At 41.4% G+C, this 24,370-nt stretch overlaps 1 long non-coding RNA gene across 1 annotated transcript; it reads left to right on the forward strand.

Moving 5' to 3' along the window:
* Positions 1-860: 860 nt before the first annotated feature.
* Positions 861-22,608, forward strand: LOC136645628 (uncharacterized). Its single transcript, XR_010794151.1, has 4 exons — positions 861-900; positions 17,121-17,226; positions 19,343-19,516; positions 22,509-22,608. It is a non-coding gene; the product is annotated as an uncharacterized lncRNA (long non-coding RNA).
* The last annotated feature ends 1,762 nt before the right edge of the window (positions 22,609-24,370 follow it).

Consider the following 24,370-nt stretch of genomic DNA (forward strand, 5'->3'; position numbering starts at 1 on the left):
ATTAAGCAGGAGTAACATCCATAGTTTTGAAATGTGCAACCCACCTTGAAAAAGTTCTGCTTCGTATGTATTGCATATCCCCAAAACAGTATCCTACAGTTACCAGGACATGCAAAGCCATCTGTATCTGAATATTCTAAATCAGTGTTTCTCAACCAGTACCACTGGTGGTACTTGTAGTGGTGTCTGGTGGTACATACAGGACCCGTAGATACTGCTAGCCAGCAAGACCAGCCACCAGGCAGCAAGACCAACAATACAACTGTGCTTTTTGGGTTATGTGCTTTTTGAGACTTTTTAGATAAGTCCTTAGATAATCTAAATAAGTACTTAAAATTCAAGAGAGTCACACAATCAATATTTCTTCTAATAAGAAGCTTATAAGCCTATTGTAAGCTGCCTTAAGTCCCTTCAGGGAGAAAGACGGGGTAAAAATAAAATTATTGTTATTATTATTATTATTATTATTATTAAGAAGTTTTATTGAATAACAGTATGTAGAAATTAGTTAAGTTCAATTATGCAGCATTGATTATAATTTGTATGATTATTAATAGCTAAGTCATAGTAAAACGGAGCAAACTTTTACAGAATAAATATATACATTACACAGAGGGAGCAGGAGCTAGATATGAGGGAGTCTGCCCTTCCATTCCAAGCTAGGGTTTATATAGTTTCACACATGGTTAAGGTATATAATTTAAGCTATGCTCTTTGAGCTATCATAGATATAAAAGCTAAATTAAGGTATCTTAAACAATATACCAAAAGAATTAGCGAAGCAGTGGTGCTTCCTCTTTTATACCACAAGGGAGCACTAAATCCTCACCAACACTTAGTTCCCTCTTATCAAGCGTTGCATTTTGTCTGGTACCGTAGGAAATCGGCGACTGGAAGAAGGTAAGTCTCGAACCCTTCCTAACAGACACTTAACTCATGTAGCTATTGGGAACTAAGGGATTAACTTACTAAAAGTTTCTATATGCTGTTTAGATTAGTTTTACACAAAAGCGGTGCAGAAGACTACGTGAATACTGATGTGTTGCTTTTTACTTTCGGTTCTGAGACGGCTTGTTACAGCGGCGGAACGAAGGCCAGTGTGAGCACCAGACTGGATGTGGCACTTCAGGAAGGGGCAGCGGACCAGAAACAAATCTCCGTATCTGATATTCTTGAGGCAGAATCAGAGAAGTGCCTTGGGAACAATTCTGATCTACCCAGTTGCGTGCCTGTCGGCATCACACCAACTTAGGGGCTGGCCGTACTCAACTACTACTGTGGGTAAAGCCCGCAGATGAGGTGGGAGCAGAGGAAGACCTGGGGGAGTAGGGAGCAAAGCTCGGCATTCTGCATTACGAGGAGGATTGCCTTCATGAGCTGGAGGACTCATAGGGAAGTAAATTTCTTCTGAATCTTCAGAATCTGAGTCATTTCGAGCGGAGGCCTGCGGGGCCTGCAACACAACATGACAAACAGCAGTAGGAGACTTATCTCAGCAGACAGGACTCCAGCATGCACTTTTCGTGCACACGAAAAGCCCTCCTGTCTGCCCCAGCTCTTATCAGTCAGTGTTTGTTGTGTTTGGCTTCCCAATTCAAAGGTAACTGGCAATGACATCATTGTCAGTTACTTCCAGTGGTTCTTTCAATAGGTGGACCATGCAAAGTGGTACTGCAGGGACAAACATTGAGAGAAACTGTTCTAAATGCCATAGAAAAGGAAAGACACTGTCCTTTTTTGCCTTTATCACTCTCCAGCCATATCACCCAAGGCAAAGGAAGAAAAGAGCCTCTCCTTATCTACCTCCCTGCCCAGGTATTTGGGAAATATGGGGATGAAGACTTAGTGCAGGGGAAGAATGTCTTATTCTATTATTTTGTCTCCCTTCATATGTGAAAATGTTCAGATGTGCACTTGAGCATGCTTACATCATGCCTGTGTGAAAGCGGGCAAAAAACACAATTCCACACATTTCATAGGTGACTAAATGACTATTATATTGAACAAAACATACCGAAACTGTCCTCTGGCAAGTCTTCTGGGGGTTATTTGTTCTTGTTGCCCCTGATGTTTAAAAAAAGAAAAGGGGGGAAACCAACTCAGTGATACACGAGTGTTACATTTATGAAATAAAAACGCTTCACAAAAATATCTGAATTTTAAAAACATACCTGCTGAATCCTGCAGCGTTCACAGTGTAGTTGGGTGTTAACCTCTAAATGGACAAAAAGAAAATAGATTTTTTTAAACTGGAAGTTATTAACCTTGTTAGACATTCTTTATTCCAAGGATGGTCTCATACCTGGTTCAGCACAATGTGACTGTGGTTCTTTCTTTTCCAGTTTCTCATCTGTAAAATATAAATTTGTTTCTATACGTCATTGTGTCAACAGATGTCTAAAAATTGCATCGGACTACCTTCGTTGTGCCTTTTTATTTTTCAAATATATTCTTTAGCACATCATACATTGTATAATTCTTCATGTGCTTTATTCACCAGCACTCTAAGCAAAATACTGTTTGGAGTAGGTGTATGAAACCTCATTGTTAATGCAATAATGATGAAACTACTCTTCCACCAATATCTGTACTTTTCTTGAAACTACCAGAAACAGGATAAAGAAGTGTCATAATGTTTTATGCAAATAATTATAGCAATAACATTAACAATAATGATTGTTATGAATGTTGTTATAATTCAGTACTACCAACCAACTGAAAAATTAAAGACATAATTTTCTCCCACAATTTCTCCCAAAAATATTAGAATTTGCAGTAGCTCAATAAAGAGGATTGGAAGCAGATCCTGATTCAAGGTTCTGAATGTCTGTATTCAAAACAGGCTAAAGAAAGGATTTCTTCACTTTCTATATAATTAACTTCTAGAACAGTTGCCAGATGACGCGGTGACAGACACCAGTTTAGATGCCTTTAAAAGGGGGTTACAGAAATTATGAATTTCTGTATGAGGATAGTATGCAGCCACTCGTCATGAAAGCTAGCTGGAAATTCCTCATTTGGCAACAGTATGCCACTGAATACTAGTTTCTAGGGGGGCAGTCTGTTGCCTTCATAACCTATTGTTGCCTGTGGGCTGCTCAAAAGCATCTGGCTGGCTGGCTGCTGTGAAAAGATAATGCTAGAAAGGACCTTCAGTTGATCTAGCAGGGACATACAGAATTCCCATTTTCTGTGCACTCCATTCCCACAGATTTGCTTATTCGCAGGGAACAAGAGTATGATTTACCCCATGCTATCCATGACTGTTCTTGGCTATCTGTGGCTCTTCACTGAATCTGTGGGCATTCTAAAGCTCTCCACAGCCATCCTAAGACTATCCACAGTGGACACTAGCCTTTATTTTGCCACTTCTTAAATTTTCTAACCATAGCAATTTAAAAACAATATTTAAATTATATCTACAATTGATAATGAACCCACATGTTTTTTTTAATGATCCCTTGATTGAATTCTGCTAAAATTATATTGGAAAAAATGGTTTTCAAAACTAGCTAATGCTTCAGTTAACATTTGCACTTAGTTATTTGCTTTCAAATATTCTCTTTTATTATTTTACAAACACTCTGTTATGGAACTTTCTCTTGTAAATAAATGCGATGAAGGAAAAAATAAACCACACTCACTTGATTCGTTTATGTCTGCCTCAGTTGTATCTGAAAAAGAAAAAGCCCCAATTGTTGAAATAATGTAATGACAATTTAAAATATAGATAGGTTCAGGGATGTAAACATATTTTGCCACTAAGTGACAGCAGCCATTTCCTCTAATTCTTTTCCTGTCCATCCTGTTTTGCTACTAATGCTGCCAGTTTTTAAGTATATTTATGGCCTGTTGCTGCTGGGACTGCCACATTCACAAAAAGACTCATTTTAAGAAGTTTGATGTATGAGATAGAACACTATCTTGTTTTATCTCTATTATCTTTTCCCTTTTTTTCTTTACACATAAACAATTGCAGATACAACATAACATGAAGGAAAGTAGCAAGGGAATATACTGGTAAAAGCAAACAGTTGTCTTACATAGGTATTGTTAGAAAAACAAACTGTGTATACTAGTTTAAAAGTGTGTAAGAGAATAGAGATAATTTTACTTACCAGACTCACTGTCAGAAAAGCTGCTTTCAGAGTTGCTGCTGGAACCGTCATTACCTTCAGAAAATGAAAATCCATTAGCCTTAGCCATATTAAAATGATAGTGGGTGCTCCTCTTTTTAGCAGGGGGAGAGTAACTGGCCCACCTCACCCCAGCAGTGTCTGTTCTAGTGGCTGTCTGCTGGTGTTCTTTTTGCATCTTTTTAGATTGTGAGCCCTTTTGGGACAGGGAGCCATTTAGTTATTTGATTTTTCTCTGTAAACCGCTTTGTGAACTTTTAGTTGAAAAGCGGTATATAAATACTGTTAATAATAGTTACAATAGCATTACATTCAAATTGGAAATGATACATAGTAAAATGTTTAAGTTCTTGGAGCAAAATATAATTATGTCTTTATCAAAACTCCCTGAGATGTCTTAAGGCCTTAAGGACATACCAGGCTGCAATGTTTACTCAAATCATGTTTCACTATATAATCTAAAAAGAAAACAAAAAAAACACTTTTTATCCCAGGATGATTATTTGTATTCACATGCAGTTATAGAGCCCAATCCTGTGCTCGGCAGCACAGCTCCATGCTGCCTGAACATGGGGCTAACCGTGGGGCTAACTGCCAGGCTCCCAACGATGCTAGCCCAGCGCTGGCCGGTGCTGGGCTAGCGCCGGGCAGTTGCCCAGCTCCCACGGCTCGGCAGCCTCGTGGACCCTGCTCCCGGGGTGCAGACTCCGCCCCACACCCCTCCGGAAACTGAGTAGGCTGGGTCTTAGAGGCCCCTTGTAGGCTCACCTAAAGGGAGAGAGCAATGGGGCTTTCAGAGCTGCTGCTGCTTTCCAGCACAGGTGTTCCAAGGTGCAGGCTCCACCGTAAACCCCTCAGCAAACTGAGTAGCCTCTTTGCCCATGGCTCTTAGCCAAGTGGATGGAGACCAAGCAGCCTGATTGAAGAAGCAGGCAGTTATCAGTCTACTAAGTGTGTCTAATGTTGCCCTGTTCTTGGCCTGGTCTGCACCCTTCAGGGAATGTTATGAATTGGTGCCCCCTCCTCCCTTGTTTTATATTCAAGACCTGATGCAGGAGTAAGTGAGGAGTAGGGCTGCCCCTGTGAGAGAGGGGAGCCGGAAGGTGGGTGAGATTGCACCTCTGTGAGAGAGGGGTGGGAAATAATGTGGTGTACTACTATCAGGACTGGATTGGACAAGAGAGGTGGTTTTGGGAGTGGGTTGTTGGACTTTGCAGACCAGGGTCTTTCCTCACTCCCCCTTCCAAATCTCTGGCTTTTAACTGTGGGTGTGGACTTTTTTAGTGTCAAATTTATAATCTGAGCAGGTGCATTGTTATAGTGGCTTTTAGGACAGGCCTCGCTGGTAAGTTATGTGTTTATCTTCTGAGGGGAGCTATGGGGAAGGGAATAGTGCCACCATCAACAGAGCGACGGGCCATGGAAGATATGGTGGTGGGGTGAGGGCTGGCCGTTCCAGGGTAAGGAGGGTCCATTGTAGACAGATCGTCCCTCTTTCCAGCCTTCCCTCCAGCGCTCTGAGGACTGGGGGCCTTGGCAACAGTGCTCTGGGTCTGAAAGTGCTGCTCTTAAATGCCATATCAGTCAACAATAAAACCGGTCCCCTCCAGGATTTAATCCTAGGTGAGGGTGCTGATCTGGCTTTTATTAGGGAGACCTGGTTGGATAAAGCGGGAGGAGTGAATCTTTCCCAGCTTTGTAGTCCAACAGCCAGGACTGCAGGGAGGGGGAGGGGGGTGTGATAGTCTATCAGGAGTCCATCTCCCTTGCCAGGAGCCCTGTTCAGCAATTCACTGGGTTTGAATGTCTATATGTCTTGTTGGAGGGGCAGTACAGGATTGGAATTCTGTTGGTGTACCGTCCACCTTGCTACCCAACAGCCTCCCTGCCTGAGCTGACTGGGTTGGTCTCGGACATTGCATTGGAGGCCCCCTGCCTATTGGTGTTGGGGGACTTCAATGTGCATGCCGAGGCCCCAGAAGTAGGTGCAGCTCAGGATTTCATGGCCACCATGGGCCTGTCACAAAAGATCTCTACCCCAGCCCATGAGGCTGGACACATGCTAGACCTGGTGTTTTTGTCTGGGCAAAGGGATGGTGATCTGGATGTGGAGGAGATCAACATCACTCCGTTGTCATGGACAGATCACTTCCTGGTAACGTTTAGACTTGTTGTGGCCTTCTGTCTCCACAGAGGCGGAGGACCTTATTGTTTGGTTCGCCCCTGTAGACTGATGGATCCGAATGGTTTCCTGAGGGCTCTGTGGGATTTTCCTGCTGCTAAGGCCAGTGACTCATCTGAGGCTCTGGTTAATCTCTGGAATACAGAGATGACCAGGGCTGTGGATGAGATTGCCCCTGAGCGGCGCCTCCCAGCCAGTAGAGTCAAAGTGGCTCCTTGGTTTACCGAGTAGCTTCGAATGATGAAGCGGCAGTGTAGGCGTCTTGAGCGACGGTGGAGGAAGACTCGTGACAGAACCGACCGGACACAGGCTAAGGCCCACTACAGGGCCTACTCTGTGGTGATAGTGGCAGCGAAGCGCTGCTTCTTCTCTGCCACTATCGCATCCGCACATAGCCGGCCAGTGGAACTGTTCCGTGTGGTACGGGGTCTCCTCCATCAGACCCCATCAGTGGATCAGGAAGACCACACAGAGGTCCGCTGTAATACCTTTGCCAGGCACTTTGCAGATAAAATCACTCGGATTCGCCACAACTTGGACTCCATGTTGACAATGTATAGTGATGTCCCCATGGCACCTGTCAATCCCATTTTGTGGGATTCTTTTCAGCTTGTAGAACCTGAGGATGTGGACAGGATCCTTTGGAGTGTGAGGCCAACTGCCTGCCTGCTGGATCCGTGCCCAGCATGGCTGGTTAGATCTGCCCTGGAGGGACTGGCCTAGTGGTTAGTAAATTCATCTTTGAGGGAGGGGGTGGTGCCTCTGCCATTAAAGCATCTTTTTAGATTGTGAGCCCTTTGGGGACAGGGAGCCATTTAGTTATTTGATTTTTCTCTGTAAACCACTTTGTGAACTTTTAGTTGAAAAGCGTTATATAAATACTGTTATTATTATTATTATTAAAGCAGTGGTTCGCCCCCTCCTGAAAAAGCCCTCTCTGGACCCCTTTATGTTGGATAATTATCGGCCAGCCTTGAACCTCCCGTTTCTGGGCAAAGTGATCGAGCAGGTGGTGGCGTCTCAGCTCCAGAGGATCCTGGATGAAGTGGATTATCTGGATCCCTTTCAATCTAGCTTCGGGTCTGGCTTCGAGACGGAGACGGCCTTGGTTGCCTTGGTGGATGACATACGCCGAGGGCTGGATGGAGGGAGTGCATCCTTGCTAGTCCTTTTGGACCTCTCAGCGGCTTTTGACACCATTGACCATGGTGTCCTTCTGGGACAGCTGGCTGAGGTGGGGATCAGGGGCACTGTTTTACAGTGGTTCCAGTCCTTCTTGGCCGACAGGTCCCAGATGGTGGTATTGGGGGACGCCTGTTCGGCACCCTGGCCTTTGAGGTGTGGGGTGCCACAGGGTTCCATATTTTTCCCCATGTTGTTTAACTCGTACATGAAACCGCTGGGAGAGGTCATCCGGGAATTTGGAGTTGGGTGCCATCAGTATGCTGATGACACTCAGCTCTATCTCTCCTTTCCACTTGACTCCAGGGTGGCTTTCTCTGTCCCGGAGCATTGCCTGGAGGCAGTTGGAATCTGGATGAGGGCAAACAAGCTGAGATTAAATCCGGACAAGACAGAGGTCCTCCTGGTGCAGAAATCCACGATGTGGATGCTGGACTATCGCCCTGCTCTGATTGGGGTTGCACTCCACCTGAAAGAGCAGGTTCGCAGCATGGGGGTTCTCCTGGACTCGCAGCTCCTCCTGGATGTCCAGGTGTCGACTGTGGCCAGGGGTGCCTTTGCCCAGTTTCGGCTGGTGCGCCAGCTGCGGCCGTACCTGTCGCAAGCGGATCTGGCCACGGTGATCCATGCCATAGTGACATCAAGATTAGATTATTGTAACACGCTCTACGTGGGGCTGCACCTGAAGACAGTCCATAAGCTACAGCTAGTGCAGAATGCGGCGGCTCGGGTAGTTGCTGGGGGTCGGCGGTTTGACTCCGTCACGTCGCTACTCCGGCGGCTGCACTGGCTGCCCATTCGCTTCCGGGCTGAATTCAAGGTGCTGGTTATGACCTTTAAAGCCCTAAACGACTTGGGACCAGCGTATTTGAGAGACCGCCTTCTTCCGTATAATCCAGTCCATTCTCTAAGGTCATCAGAAGGGGCCCTGTTGGTTGTGCCGTCATTGAGAGTGGTGAAGGGAATGGCAGCCAGAAACAGGACCTTTTCGGTGGTGGCACCTACACTATGGAATTCCCTTCCCTTTGAATTGAGAGCAGCTCCCTCATTATTAACGTTCCAGTGGGGCCTGAAGACTTTTTTATTCAGGAAAGCCTTCAAGGCACTATAAGCGCTGTTTTTATAAATTTGTCTTTTACTGCGTGCTTTCAATCTGCTGCTATGTATTTTATCTATGTATTTTATCTTGTTTTAATTGTTTTTGTTTTGTATTTTTAATGTTTATCTGTTGTCTTGTATTTGAACCTGATTGTTAGCCGCCTTGGGTGCCCTTCAGGGAGAAAAGTGGAATATAAATCTAATACATAAATTTTCAATAACCATTCAAGAAGACATGTCTTAAGTGTGGATTTACCAATAAGTTAATGTTTACCTGATCTACTTTCTTGAAGAAAATCTTCATCTTTAGAGTTGTAATAATCTATTTTGGGGAAAGAATCAGTTGGGAATTAAAAAATTCAATCAATATTTCTAAAAAATATTTCAAAAATAAGGACAAAAGGAAGTTTTAGATCATAGAACCATTTATAGATCAGTTGTACAAGACTGGGAACAATGATTATACTCATCATTTGGGACCCTACGGGATGAACCCATCCACAAGCAAATGCTTCTGCACTAATGGTTTCTTTCTTTTCTGTCACAGAGCATAAGTACTAGATAAGGAAACCTGCATGGCACTAACAGAGACAGCACAGAAGATTTGTGTGCTACCTCATAGGTATTATCAAGTACGGCAAAACTAGTCAGGTATTCACATAAGACTAGACAAGATGTGAGGGACCAATTACATAACATGTGTAACATGGAATGCTGCTTCTGTTTTAGCAGCTGGGGGGTCACAAAATTGGGCAGAACTACAGAAGACTTTGTCACTCCACAGTTTCAATCGCAATTGTAACCCATGGTATATATAAACAAAAAAGCTTCCTGACTTTCAGTGGAAGCTTTTTTTATAAAGTAGCATGGTGAGGACCACCAGACCAACCCATCCACAACGCAAGCAATGTGGTTTGCGACTGCCACCAGCCTGCCACAGATGAAGTCACATCAATTCTCTTTGCTAGCCCTTCATCTTGTTCCTTCCTCAAGTGGTCCCTTGAAAGGGTCGCAAGGGACCATGAAAGGAAGGAAGGAAGATGAAGTAGGGGTGTGGATCACTGCTTCCCCCCACAAAATACAAAAACAAAACAGCTACTTAGCTCACTGCTTTCTTGTGGGCACTTTAAAACAGAACATACAGGACATCCCAACATGACTTGCATTTCCTGTTTTGTAGAAACAGATTGCATGGGAAGGAGAGAGGTGACTGTATTTGTTTGTTTATATCTGTGGGTTTTGTGAGGCAGCAACTGCATCAGGTAGGAGATCTGGTTGGGCCATCCCTGGGGGACCACAACTGGGTTTGGACCTGCAGAGGGGGCAAGCACCTAAGCGCCCCAATGTAGTTCCGCCCCATTCTGCACCTCTCAGCTTCTTTTAAAGACAGAAAACACCATTCCATGTCGCACATCCTTCTTAACACCTAATTTAACTCTTAACCATTGTAGTATTATCATTCTTCATGCCATAGCAGCCACAGGGAATTTACAGACCAAGATGCCTAAGCCAACCAGATTGGCAGCCCAATCCTATCCACACTTTCCTGGGAGTAAGTCCCATTGACTGCAATGGAACTTACTTCTGAGTAGACATGCATAGGATTGGGCTCTCCAACTATTGTTGGAGTCAATGAGGACAACTTGGATAAGAAAGCATTCTATACATAAATACATATTGCAGGATTGAACTATGCAATAATGGTATTTTCTCTCTTCTGTCTTCTCCCTTTAGGACCTCATGAGAGCTTACAACATGATAAAACCAAGTCGTACAAATTATCATAAAAATATGAGAAGTAATTAAAATAAACCCAAGGGCATTTAAACAAAACCTAGAGAATAATGCAAAAACCTTTATAATTTATAAATTAAACACAATATAAAATTATAAATATATTATATTTATATAAAAATTCATTATATAATAAAACTAGAAATAGTATCATTGCTCTTAAAAAGCATTATAACAGCTATGTCTAACTTCCATTTTTTTTAAATGCTGTGCAAGGAAAAACTAAAATGAAAGGGCAGAAACTGTATCTGAATAATTAGCCCTAAGACATCTATTTAGTTTTTCATGAGGAAGTCAACTGTATTACTCTGTAACCTACAGTTGTAATTTGATACCTGATTGGCTCATGTTTTTAAACAGTATTAAACTTGGCTGCAAAACTATAATTGCATCAGCATTTACTCTAACAACCCTAAAAGGTATTTTCATATGTGAAGGCTGAATCATTTTGTGTGTGTGTAAAAAATATGATTATTTTTGTCAATGCAGGTTCTACATTAACATTATAAAGCAACCCAAACAAGAATTACTTTAAGCGTGAATGAGTCAAAATGGTCTAAGTATGCTTCTACTATTCCTTTTGTACTCATAGAGAATTGAACTGAAAGATAAGGGTTTTCTCAAAGTGAATTGGAGAGCAAGAGATATTTTGATACAACACTCAGTCTTGGTTTATCAGGATATCTGAAACAACACCATCCCCCCCCCCCCAAATGTTTTGCATTGTCAGTACCAAACCAGGTTTTGGGATCACAGTTTGAAGATGGATTGCAAACTACAGTTTGAGGCAAACTGAATTGGCACTGGACCTGAAATACAACATTGCTCTAACGCAGCATTTCTCAGTGTTTGTCCCCCACTGTACATTGGGGTACATGGTCCACCTACTAGAATTACTATCTGCAGTAACCGATGAGGAGGTCATCACCAGTTACTTTCAGACTGGGAGGCCAGATACAACACAATAAACACTGGTAAGAGGCTCAAAGTGGAAAGGAGGGCTTTTTTGCATACACAAAAAGTGCAGGCTCTACCTGCAGAGCCAAGCCTCCTATCGCTGCTTGTTGTACTGCGTTGCTGATCTCACTGCAAGGTGGCAGAGGTCTGGGGGTCTTGCGAGTACCACTGGACACCACTTCAAGTACCACCGGTTGTACTGGTACCATTGGTTGAGAAACACTGCTCTAATATAAAAGGCAGCTAATGTAGATATTTACTAATTTACTTCCTTACAAATTTATACCCCACTTTATTTCCCTGGTGGGCTTTCAAAGTGGCTATTAGATATTACTTTTCTATGAGAAATAGCATACAATATATTAAAAAGATGACAAACAACTTTAATTAAAATAATAAATCCTGCAGTCCCACTAAACAATGATGGAAAAAAGGCAGCAGCAAAAGAGGCAGGAAAAACAGATTTCAGAAACATGCTGAAATAAAATTGTTTGACAGCAGATCTAAAGGCTGGAAAAGGAGTCTACCATAGCTCCACAACAAGCGTGTTTCATAGCTGAAGACTCACCACCAAAAAATCCCTGCGGCTAGTGTCCAGCAATTGTGTAATAAATAGTAGGCCAATGAGTAAGACCTCTGAAGTCAATCAAAGGGCTTGGACAAGGTTATATGGGTGCAGGTATGTTTCAGGCATGTAGTTCCCAGACCATTTAGGGCCTTAAGAGTAAATGCCTGTGCTTTAATTTTCACCCAGAAATGAAAAGGGAAACAATGCAATAGTCAGAAAATTGGCAAAACATGCTTAGATCATCAAGCCCTGACTGAATTCAGAAGCTGCATTCTGTAACAACTGTAGTTCCAGAATTCTTTTCCAAGACAACCCTGCAGAGATCACTACACCAATTCAAACTAGATGTAATTAAGGCATGGGGAAATGACAGCATCCTGGGATTCTTCGGAAAAGCAGGGGGAAGTAGAAACGCACACAAACCATAGTTAGAATATCAGGAACATTAATCTGAGTTCTGAATCTGAACCATGGCTAGCACATACTATGGCTTGGAATTCTATATTTTCTTAGAACAGTCAGAAATAAAATGAAGTTGTGCCATCATATTTTATGTAAACACAGCAACATTAATAATAAATTAACTTAAGTCAGTTCCCCTCTTCTGCATTTTTGGAGATGGGCAAAATTTTCAAGAGAGACATTAAGAGCATCTTATAGCTCTGATCACAACAAAGCTGGCTAAAGTCACAACTGGGTAATCTGGAAAAAAAACAAATGGTAGTCACCACGCAATTAGCAGCAGTTCCTCACCCTGTAATACCCGCTACCCCGTAAACTGCTGAAACAGTTCCCACATTTCATGAGCTGTGAACAGAGCCACAAAATTCTGAGAAATATGTCTGAGCTTCAGACACCCCAGACTAAGTCAAACACTCTGTACAATGGCTAATATTAACTTTTGTAATCATAGGACTCTGTCTTATACCCAGTTAGATCATTGGTTCATCTAGCTCAGTGTTCCTCAACCAGCAGTATAGGTATCACCAGCTATACTTGAGGTGGTATCTGGTGGTACCTGTGGGACCCCTGGACACATTCCACCAAGCAGCGAGACCAGGAATGTGACATAACAAACAGCCACAGGAGGCTCCAAAGCATGCTTTTCTGTGCTCAAAAACCCTTCTGTCCACCCTGAGCCTCTTAATAATAATAATAATAATAATAATAATAATAATAATAATAATAATAATAATAATAATATTTTTACCCCACCTTTCTCCCCGAAGGGACTCAAGGCAGCTTACAACAGGTTAACCGCTCTTACTGCTGTTTGTTGTATGGAATCTAGCCTCCCAACCCAGAAGGAACTGGCAATGATGTCATCACCAGTTACTGCTGCTGCTACTTCAAATAGATGGACTATGTGAATTGGTACAGTGGAGGACAAACCTTGAGAAACACCGATCATTGTTGACACCGACCAACAATGCTACAACCAGCAGTAGCCTCCAGGGTTTCAAACTGGCCTTTTTCTTTGCTACCTGGAGGTAGAAGGGATTGAACCTGGGACCTACTGCATGCAAATGATGTAATCTACCACTCTGCTATGGTCCCTTACCTGGGATCAAACACGGACCACTAACTTCCAAAGTAGTCATTCTGAAGTGAGCAGGATTACTATGAAAAAAATACATCTCAAAATTACAGCTTTAATTCAAATGAATTGAAAGGAGTATGTAACAGAACTTTGGGGGAGAACAAAACCAACTTTTTGAAGCTATGAAATATCTTACAAAATTAATAAGACCCACCTAGTAAAGATCTACTCCTGTTTCAAATAGGATATTGTTTAACAGCATTTTAAATATATTTTAAAACATTTGGTATGGTTTTAAAAAATCAATTACCTTTATCTTCCAAACTGGAAACATCAGATTCACTGAAAGACAAAAGAATGCTTAGGTGTACATTTTTTGTAACTACAGAATTAAAAGATCGGCTACTTTGTAGCAATACTACAGCACTATATAATTGCTACAAATGAATCTCCAAAATAAAAATGAACAATGAATTAGTTCATAAAATCAAATTATTATTGTGAGGTCTATCACAGAGTCATAGTCATAAAAAGTTTAACTAACAGAACTCCATGAATAAGATACTTGTTTAGGAGAATGGATGTATAGATTCTCAAATCTTCTATCCTCCCCCACAACATCCTTTCCACAACCCAAGTTCTGTGCTAGCATCACCAGAACAGTCATACAAAGGCTAGCAAGATCAACGCCTTTGTGTGACTCCTTTGTTCAGGAAATCAATATGCATCAGCAGCACAAAAAGTCTGACCCTAACCACAACTATATTCCCCCTTTTTACTCCAACTTGGATAGCAAGAGGGGAATGAAAGTGTTAATAGGCACAAAATAGACCAGAATGTATATATCTGCAATCATTCAACCCAGGATAATGATTGAACAGGGATATTCTATCCTTTGACTAAGCACTCACAAGATTAGTTAAGTAGTATGCTAAACAAATGCCCAACCAGCCCATTAAAAAATGCCAATGATGATATGTACTCCTTAGGGCAGTGGTTCTCACACATCTAGCATCTGGACCCACTTTTTAGAATGAGAATCTGACAGAACCCACCTGAAGTGATGTCATGACTGGAAGTGACATCATCAAGCAGGAAATTTTTTAACAATCCTAGGCTGCAATCCTACCCATACTTACCCAGGAAAAAGTCCCATTTATTATCATTGTTAAAAGAATACACATAGTAACTTATTAAAAGCACAGGTCTGTAACATTTCTCCAAATGTAGTCACACATCATGGTAGTAAGTCTAATATATTAAAAATAAAATATTGAAATGAATGGGGACCCACCTGAAATTGGCTTGCAACCCACCTAGTAGGTCCTGACCCACAGTTTGAAAGACAATGCCTTAGGGTACTTGGGCAATAATGTGAGACAACAAATGTCTGAATGACAGCATTTACTCAAGCAAAGTGTTGTTGTTGTTGTTTAAAGCAGCATAAGGGAAGGCCATATCTGTCACAGGGCTGGGCAAAGTGCCTTTTAAAGGAAAAGGCTGGTTTTAGGCTGGTTGCTAAGTAGAAGATGTGAGGCTGTCCAAGTGTAATTCATCTGTCCAAGGCTGTTCATTTGTAATTTGGAGTATAAAACCTAGGTGTTGATTCACATGAGAGAAGGAAGCTTGAGTTAGCAGTCCTTATGCTGCAGAATTAGAAGGCAGCTGATGGTGTATTAGACTGCTGGCTATCCTGCAATGTTGGTAACTCAGTAACTTTACTATCCTGTAGATAAGCTAGCTAACTTTTCTTGTTTTGAGTGCTACTGTAAATGCATGTTATTAATGTTTACAGAGTAACAAGTGCTCCCTTAAGTACTAATCTTTTCTTGTAACAAAGTTCTTCTATTTTGAAGATTAAGTGCAATACATTTCATTGACCAAAGGAATGTATTTCAAAAGAACCTGAATGTTGGTGTAAGAGGGTAAGAGTTGCATCCTGCCAGGGTTTGGAATTTTCCCTAATCTCTCCCTGACCCTTTGGGTAATAATTGTAATAGTATGGGTTCCCAGCTTGTTTTAAGAAGCTAACTTTTGCAGGACTAGGAAGTTATACAGCACAATCCAATACATGTTTACTCAGAAGTAATCTCATTGAATTCAATGAGATTTATCTACAATAAGTGTATATAGAATAGTAGCCCTATCCTTCCCTATGCCAGTACCACTACCCCAAAAACAAAAGGGATTTAAATCTCCTTTCCCTTCTGTAAGCTTCCCACCCCCCACGTGGGTCTCCTTGAACCTGTGCCAGTGGAATGGCTGGCACACATCCAAGGAGAGAAAGGGGATGAGGAGCCTTTCCTTAAGGAGGATAAGATCTGGCATATGCCATGCTGATGGACTGAACCTTCAGCATTCCTGTCTGTTCCTTCTCTTACCCACCCGGTTTTGCCCTCTTCCTTCCACTCCCTCCTGCCTTCTACACTCCTGCCTCCCACACTGGCTTATCCTGCTCTGACAGGTGGCTAGCATGGCAACAACACACAAAGGAGGGCGCTAGTCTTTCTGCCAGCACAAACTGCCTGAGTGCACTTCACAGCTATTTTATGGAAGCCAGCATTAGTGGAACACTATTTCCACCAGCAGGGCTATTGGGCTGTAAGAAAACTAGAATGTTGATAGCAGTGACCCAAGGTCTGACCATCAGCTTATTATGTTGTTAATGTATTTGGACTGTGTTTTGCTATCTTGAAATCATGATGCTGATTTAAGAAAGGGATCACTTGAGATTCCTCTGGCAAGCATCAAATGAGAGAAGAGAATCTAAAGTAATGCTTACAAGTTTTTGTTTTTAAAAGGAGACAATAAAACAAGCTGACACTGCAATTTCAGTTTTAGGGTGGGACGGCTTTAGATACTTTGCCCATGCAGCAGTTACTATCACAGCAGTCACAGCCCTTCCAGCATGCTATTTTAAATGAGCAGAAAGTTTCTAATGGACTGCTTAAGGATGGTTAACTGGTGTTTGATGACAAAAAAAGGTGGAACTGCTCAGCTCCTACTTTGCATCCATCTTCTCTCAGGAGTATTGTACAAATGTGGATGTCAGATCATTGGCTAATGGGGGGAAATACAAACATCCCCACAAAGTAATGAAAACACAACCTTGGTGTTCAAATTAAATACCTGTATAAATTTGCCACAACACTCAGACTTCACTTCAATATTTGATGCTGCAAAGACATAAGGTATACTTTAAACTGCTAACAATGTGGATTTTGTTAATTCATAATGAAAGTAATTTTTATCTGAAGAATTTTTTAAAAACCAGGACATCTTATGAATAATTCTAATTATTACTTACAAATGACAACTTTTCTTATTATAACTTTGTGGGATATAAGTTTATCTTTATTGCAAAGATTAAATGTTTGCAGAGCCTGCTGAAACAGTCTGGTCAAACTGATCCTCTCTCATTATTTTGTGCTGATACTGAATCCGCCCCATATTTAAATACCAGGTCTCTGGAGGTGATCCAGACCAAATTTTTGCGTCAATTGATGTACGTTCCCCGATGTGTGCTGAACACTGTGGTCAGGCTGGAATCCGGTAACCCAAGTATAGAGATGTCGATGTGGCTAAATGCCTTGCATTATTTCTTGAAGATTCTCTCGAGACAGGATAACTTTACTTATTTGATATTTTCGGATCCTTTCGTAGGCACTTGGGAAAGAAGGTGCTTGGATCATTTCAAACTCTGCGATCTCTCCCCAGAGTCTTTAATGATGATGAGCCCGGGAGATGCAAAAGGAATATTGCGTCAGAGGTTGGTGGACCTTGAAATGAGATCTGCAAGAGCCAGTCTTTCTGTTTATGTTTTCTTGGGGATCAAGCTTTTGTACTTTCACCTGCCAGATATTTTTATAATGTTATTCCTAAATTTAGGATTGCTTTTACCAAAGCTAGGTGTAATGTACTTTTATCAGCAGTTCTTTTGGGGCACTATGCAAGGCATCCCTATTCAGAGAGACTGTGCCCCTGCCCTCAAAATGTGGTGGAGACAACTGCTCATTGTTTTGCAATGTCCATATAAGATGATTTGAGAGCTAAATTTATCTCCCCGATTTTCGGTACTGAAACGAAGGTACAGGTGGAGGAGCAGCTTGCTTTTCTGCTTTCTGACGTATACTCTGATATATCATTCAGGGTTGCCCGCTTTTGTTATGCTGCACAGTTGGTAAGAAAGAAAATTGAGAGTGTAAACCTCTGATTTTATGATTTTATATATATGTAAAGGGGTGTTGGTTTTAATTCTGTATTTTGTTTTGTTTGTGTTTAGCTGGTCGGATGACTGTAAACAAAGTATCTATCTGATACTGAATCATTGTTAAACAGAAAAGCAATTCATCTTACAGTGAAAAAGCAAATACCTTTTTAATAACCTGTTTTCATAGAAAACGTAATTTTCTTTTAATTTAATTTCTTTTAGTAGAATTTATTAGAGTTTCTTTTAATTATTAGATTCAGTTGACACTAACAGGAAGTCAACTTTAACAGTGCACTATCAATAATTTGAAAAAAAAAATCATTTATAGCCTAAACACTGTACAAAACAGATACTTCAAGCATCACTTTCAAAGATTGTTTAAAATGGACCACTTCTACTAAAAGAATATTTAAATTTATCTGTCTCTGTAATGCACAGTGCTTTAAGCTAATTCACATGTGATGCATCAATTATGATTACCTTACAAAGAAAGGTGCTGGCAAGGGCCATACTGGATTCTGCAGGGGAATTCTGGTTCCTGAAAGTTTCCTCAGGGTAAAGGGACATTTGCAACAGTGCTAGTAGCTGGCATGCCGATAGAAAGGCTGGAGCCTTTCCACACATGTTGGTTACCAACCCTGTTACAAAGCACTTTACAGTGCTTTTGTAACAGTGCAAGCCAGCGGAATACAAATTTCACCAGTGCAACCAAAACATGGTTGGTGATGGGGAGTTTTACAGCATATCCTTCCTCTTCCTTTGCTTCCAGTTAACTGTTTCTGCTACATGAGATAACAACTGAGCAAGAGACAGGGTATATTTTGTCACAATTTCATTTCTTTGCACTCTTGCAGCTTGTTATCCTAAAACATGTGTCCTGTACCACATCTCCCTTGTCCCAAATTGGCAACCTTGGTCTTTGTTTCTTAATGCTGAATAGGCACTATTGCACCCACATCCAACCAATAATAAGGCTCCATTATGATGAAATGGGCTGCAAGTTTTAAATAAGGTACAGGATTTTGCATAAGAAAACCAGGAAGTAAGATAAGAGTCATTAAGAAGACAATTCATCAATCAGACATCCTCCAAAGAGGACTTCACTCAGTCCCTCCCTTCACCAATGCAAAGTGATCACCTTTCTTTCATGTGCTCAGGGGGAAGGGAGGGGTCCGCTGGAGAGAGAAGGATTGATGGATTGTTAGCCAGCTGCCCCCCCCCCATTAAGGAGACCATTGTTAAAGGACTGTTCAGTTTTTTAAACTTATTTTAAAGGGATGCATTTTTCCCCTTCTCCAGGGATCAGCACATTTCTTCTCAATTGCAGTCATTTGCGTTGAGTCAAATCCATGTATAAATAGGATGGACCTGTATCATGAAACTTAGTACAGTATAATCTGTACTACCACCCCATCAATACCAGCAGAAGATCATGCAAAGGACTACCCATCTGTCCGGATACACCTTTAATTTACAACAGACATAAACAGAATTTCAGAATACCCCAAACAGTGATATTATCATGAGCAAACTATATTAAAGGAAGTACAAGGCAATACAAAGGTCATATTTTTTTGTGTGTATTGTATTTGTATTTTGTGTGTATATTTGCTTTCTACAAAAATAGTTTTCTAGTGTACATTTTGGGACCTGATATTTTTCCTGTTTTGTTTAGGGCAATTAAATGACTCTGAACACAATCCTTACCTTGTCACTGGCCAGTGTAAGTCCCTTGCACTGGCCCAGATGTTTAACAAATGTAAAGCACATTCGCGACTACTCCAGAGGAGGCTGGGCTGGCACAAGGATGTGTGCTGGTTACCCCATGCCAGATCCAAGCCCTGGGCTGGTAAGTAAGTGCCAACCAGCGCAAGGGGCTGGAGAGGGTGGCAGAATGGGAGCATTTTGGGGTGGGGGTGGGCAGGCCAGTGGGCAGACCAGGTCTGGGAGGGGGTGGGACCAGCCTCATGGCTGGATATTTATGGGGCTAGGTCATCCATAAATATTCCCTTATTCCGAGTTGCCCCACAGCCACCTCCACAGCCACATGCACAGCCACAGCCACATGCACTGGATACAGCACAGGCAAGGTGGCCTTTCTGTTCCAGTGCAGGTTACGCTTGAGCTGCCCACGACTCTTCACAAAACCTAATGAATACATTACAATAGCAACAAGAGGCACAAGATGCATCCAGGAATATAGAGGCTAAACTGTGCAGAAATGGGACACTGAATTCAAATTTGCAAGAATAGAAATAAATTTATAATAAAAGCCTGCACGGTGCATCAAATGCAGACTTAACTCATATGAGGTATAAAATACCTCCTTTAGGAGTATAAAATCGCATTATGGAAAGAAGCTGTATTATTTGAAAAGAATCTTAGCAAGGTAATTAAACATCTCCTTTGGAGGGTTAGTATTTTTCCCCCACTGGACAGCATTTAAAATAATGAGGAAAAAGTATTACCATCGTCAAAAAGAATAAGAGATTAACATTAATGGCATAGAAAAATAATTCATCACCTAGTATCCAGTCTTCTATCCTAGATGACATATCCACAATAAACTAGAAAGCTTTCTAAACAGCATGATAAACACAAGGTATTTGGTATGTCATTTATTATATATTGCTATTCCAGTGTTGGAATCTAATGTGATCTAATTTACAATATTTGAAAGATTTATTTCTTTATGTATGCCATGCATGCATATATTTTAAAATGAAAATGCATATTTTATATTCATATTGAGAACAAAATGGCAAATATTGCCATTGTACAAATCGATGGTAAGGCCACACCTGGAGTATTGTGTCCAGTTCTGGTCACCACATCTCAAAAGGACATAGTGGAAATGGAAAAGGTGCAAAAGAGAGCAACTAAGATGATTACTGGGCAGGGGCACCTTCCTTATGAGGAAAGGCTATGGCGTTTGGGCCTCTTCAGCCTAGAAAAGAGATGCCTGAGGGGGGACATGATTGAGACATACAAAATTATGCATGGGAAAGATAAAGTAGATAGAGAGATGCTCTTTACACTCTCACATAGCACCAGAACCAGGGGACATCCACTAAAATTGAGTGTTGGGAGAGTTAGGACAAAAAGAAAATATTTCTTTACTCAGTGTGTGGTTGGTCTGTGGAACTCCTTGCCACAGGATGTGGTGATGGCATCTGGCCTGGATGCCTTTAAAAGGGGACTGGACAAGTTTCTGGAGGAAAAATCCATTATGGGTTACAAGCCTTGATGTGTATGTGCAACCTCCTGGTTTTAGAAATGGGATATGTCAGAATGCCAGTGCAAGGGAGGGCACCAGGATGCAGGTCTCATGTTATCTAGTGTGCTTCCTGGGGCATTTGGTGGGCTGCTGTGAGATACAGGAAGCTGGACTAGATGGGCCTATTGCCTGATCCAGTGGGGCTGTTCTTATCCTAATTAATAGTGGGAATATTATTGTCATATCATTATGGGTTGTTTACAAAATCAAAAATACTTTATATTTTAAATGATTATTAATAAGCTAACTTGTTAATTGCATGTTTTTAAAAATGAAAATTGCAAATAAGATTTTCAATGGAAATTATAGTCTCCAAAAGGTTGTTGATGCAGAAGTGAACCATCCTGGCTCAGGCAACAGAGGTAGGGGTGTGTGTGGGTATGTTCAAAATATGTTAGAAAAATATATTTACCCAATCTAGACTCCTATAAACTGTATATGGTGGAAGTGTGGTGACAAGTCATGAACCACCAGATACACCTGGCAATGGATAATGTAGGAACTAGGCACACACAATCATACAGGCATATAACCCAATTCATGAGATGTCTCTTTCTTTGAAAACCAAAGAGTACATGAACTAAGCCAATGTATGACTGTGCAGTAGCCATATTGTGTTAATTCCCACTGAAAGTGAAGGAGCAAATGATTCATGTATTCTTCAAATGATACCCTGACCATACATATAAACATAAATAAGGAACTGCGGTATGCACCCATAAGCAGCTTTGGTTACCCCAAGACAGTTACATAACAAGGAGACTGTTGCCTGTGAAGCATACTATGATGGCCAGTCCAACACTTCATTTTGGAGCAAGTCATGCTCAGTTGTGCTGCCAAGGGCAACCTGTGCCTCCACACCACCAGAATTCTCAAATTTTGCCACCTACCTGAATGCCCACAAGTCCATCTTCCACAGAAGACGGCAGCAAGTGAACAAGTAAGGACAACAGGTAAGTGGGTGGAGTGAGGATGGTATCCCAATGGACAGGGGAGGGAAGCACCCCTTCATTCCTATTACCAGGAGCGCACACACAACTTCCCTCCTCTGAGCTGCTTCAGAAGCTGCCTTTTACTGGGTCAGTTCATTGGTCATTAAGTGCAGACTGTGCCAACTGGTATTGCATCTCCAAAGTCTCAGGCAAAGGCCTTTCCTAGCCTGAGTTCCTTTACATTAAGCTCCATGGATTGTGTTATACCATGGAAAATAGTTGCTGTGGGCAATTGTAAATTATTTCATTAAGAACATTTCTATCCTGCCTTTCCACACTTACGGGAGTTCAAACCAGCTCACAACACAAATATAATAATAAAATAACTCCATAAACACCAATGCAAAACAAACCAATAGCAATAAAACACCAAAGAGAGTCAAAACAAACCAACTTAGTGACATTCCCTTATTGAACTGTTTAGTTTCACAGGGCCCCTTAGGGCCAAAGCAGTAGCTTTCAGTTAGTTTCATTTTCCATTCTATATACAGCAGTTAGCTATGATCACATAGGAGCCAAGAGATGCCCTTCTTTAGTGCTAATAATGCTTTCAGTTTTTTTTTTTACATTAGGTGCTTGTGGTATGACAAGTTGAATCTGGGAGTTTCTGCACATGCTCTTAGCACTATGAGTCTTCCTGCTGCACCATAGTCCCTGATGAAGATTCTTTTCAAAATGTATTGGCTTTCATGACCTAACTGACAAGTTTAGAATAAAGTTTTCTTTATTCTAAGTTTATTCTTTATTCTTATTTCTTTAAGTGCGTAGAATAAAGTTTTCTACACAGTGCCAGCAAGGCTTGATTAAGTACCTCCCTCCTATCCAGTAAGGTCCATTTTTCTAACTTTAAAAAGAAAATCATATGAGCATCTTTTAATAGTCTACTACGGCTATGCCTATTTTAAAGTGGTTACAATATTATAATATTGAAGGCACCACTCTTCTCTCAAGCATAACACCACCTAGTTTTGTTTGTTGCTTAAACTGAAAGACACCATGGGAGCTAGAAGCCCACTCCACCAGGATTTCATCATGGCTATTGTCTTTCTCAGATCCACAACTTTGTTATGAATGGTCACGAAATAGTTTTCTCTTTTCCTGGAGACAGGACTTGCAGATTTGGTAAAGTGCTGAGAGGCATCCTGATTGTTGCTAATGATCCATTTCCCTACACCCTTTGTGCTGAAAGGATGCCTCAAGAGGATATTTCTGCAAGTAAGTACAAACGTACCATTATGCTGCTATGAACAGAGACTGCCATTAACAATATTGATACTTTTGACAAGTAACACATTTCAAATTTTCAAAATACTCCCTATACATTTTCTTAGTAATCCTATCATAATATTGCAGTGATACTAAGAGAAAACTGATACTTGTCTGGCTAGTTAGGTTATGATTCAGTGACATTTGAAAGTACATTGGAGAAGCAAAATCCTAAGTATCTCCACTCAGAAATCTCACTGTATTCCTTTGAGACTTGCAACACAATCCTATGCATGTCTACTAAGAAGTAAGCCCTTTGTGTTTGGTAGGGCTTGCTTACTCCCAGAAAAGCGTGTATAGAATTGCAGCCCTGGTTCCAGGCAAGAAAGCACAGGATTGCAGCCTTAGTGACTGCTCTATACCAGTTTTCAAGTTAAGTTAAAATGTAGGGGTAGGGGGAGAGACACAGCCTAATCTGAATTTTAGTGCTCATAAGAACATATAAGAACAGCCCCACTGGATCAGGCCATAGGCCCATCTAGTCCAGCTTCCTGTATCTCACAGCGGCCCACCAAATGCCCCAGGGAGCACACCAGATAACAAGAGACCTCATTCTGGTGCCCTCCCTTGCATCTGACATTCTGACATATCCCATTTCTAAAACCAGGAGGTTGCACATACACATCATGGCTTGTAACCCATAATGGATTTTTCCTCCAGAAACTTGTCCAGTCCCCTTTTAAAGGCATCTAGACCAGATGCCATCACCACATCCTGTGGCAAGGAGTTCCACAGACCAACCACACGCTGAGTAAAGGAATATTTTCTCTTGTCCGTTCTAACTCTCCCAACACTCAATTTTAGTGGATGTCCCCTGGTTCTGGTGCTATGTGAGAGTGTAAAGAGCATCTCTCTATCCACTTTATCTTTCCCATGCATAATTTTGTATGTCTCAATCATGTCCTCCCTCAGGCGTCTCTTTTCTAGGCTGAAGAGGCCCAAACACCATAGCCTTTCCTCATAAGGAAGGTGCCCCAGCCTAGTAATCATCTTAGTCACTCTCTTTTGCACCTTTTCCATTTCCACTATGTCCTTTTTAAGATGTGGTGACCAGAACTGGACACAATACTCCAGGTGTGGCCTTACCATCAATTTGTACAACGGCATTATAATATTAGCCGTTTTGATCTCAATACCTTTTCTAATTATCCCAAGAATTGGCCTTCTT

This window comes from Tiliqua scincoides, chromosome 3 (genome assembly GCF_035046505.1).
Source record: "Tiliqua scincoides isolate rTilSci1 chromosome 3, rTilSci1.hap2, whole genome shotgun sequence".
NCBI classification, from domain to species: Eukaryota; Metazoa; Chordata; class Lepidosauria; order Squamata; family Scincidae; genus Tiliqua; species Tiliqua scincoides.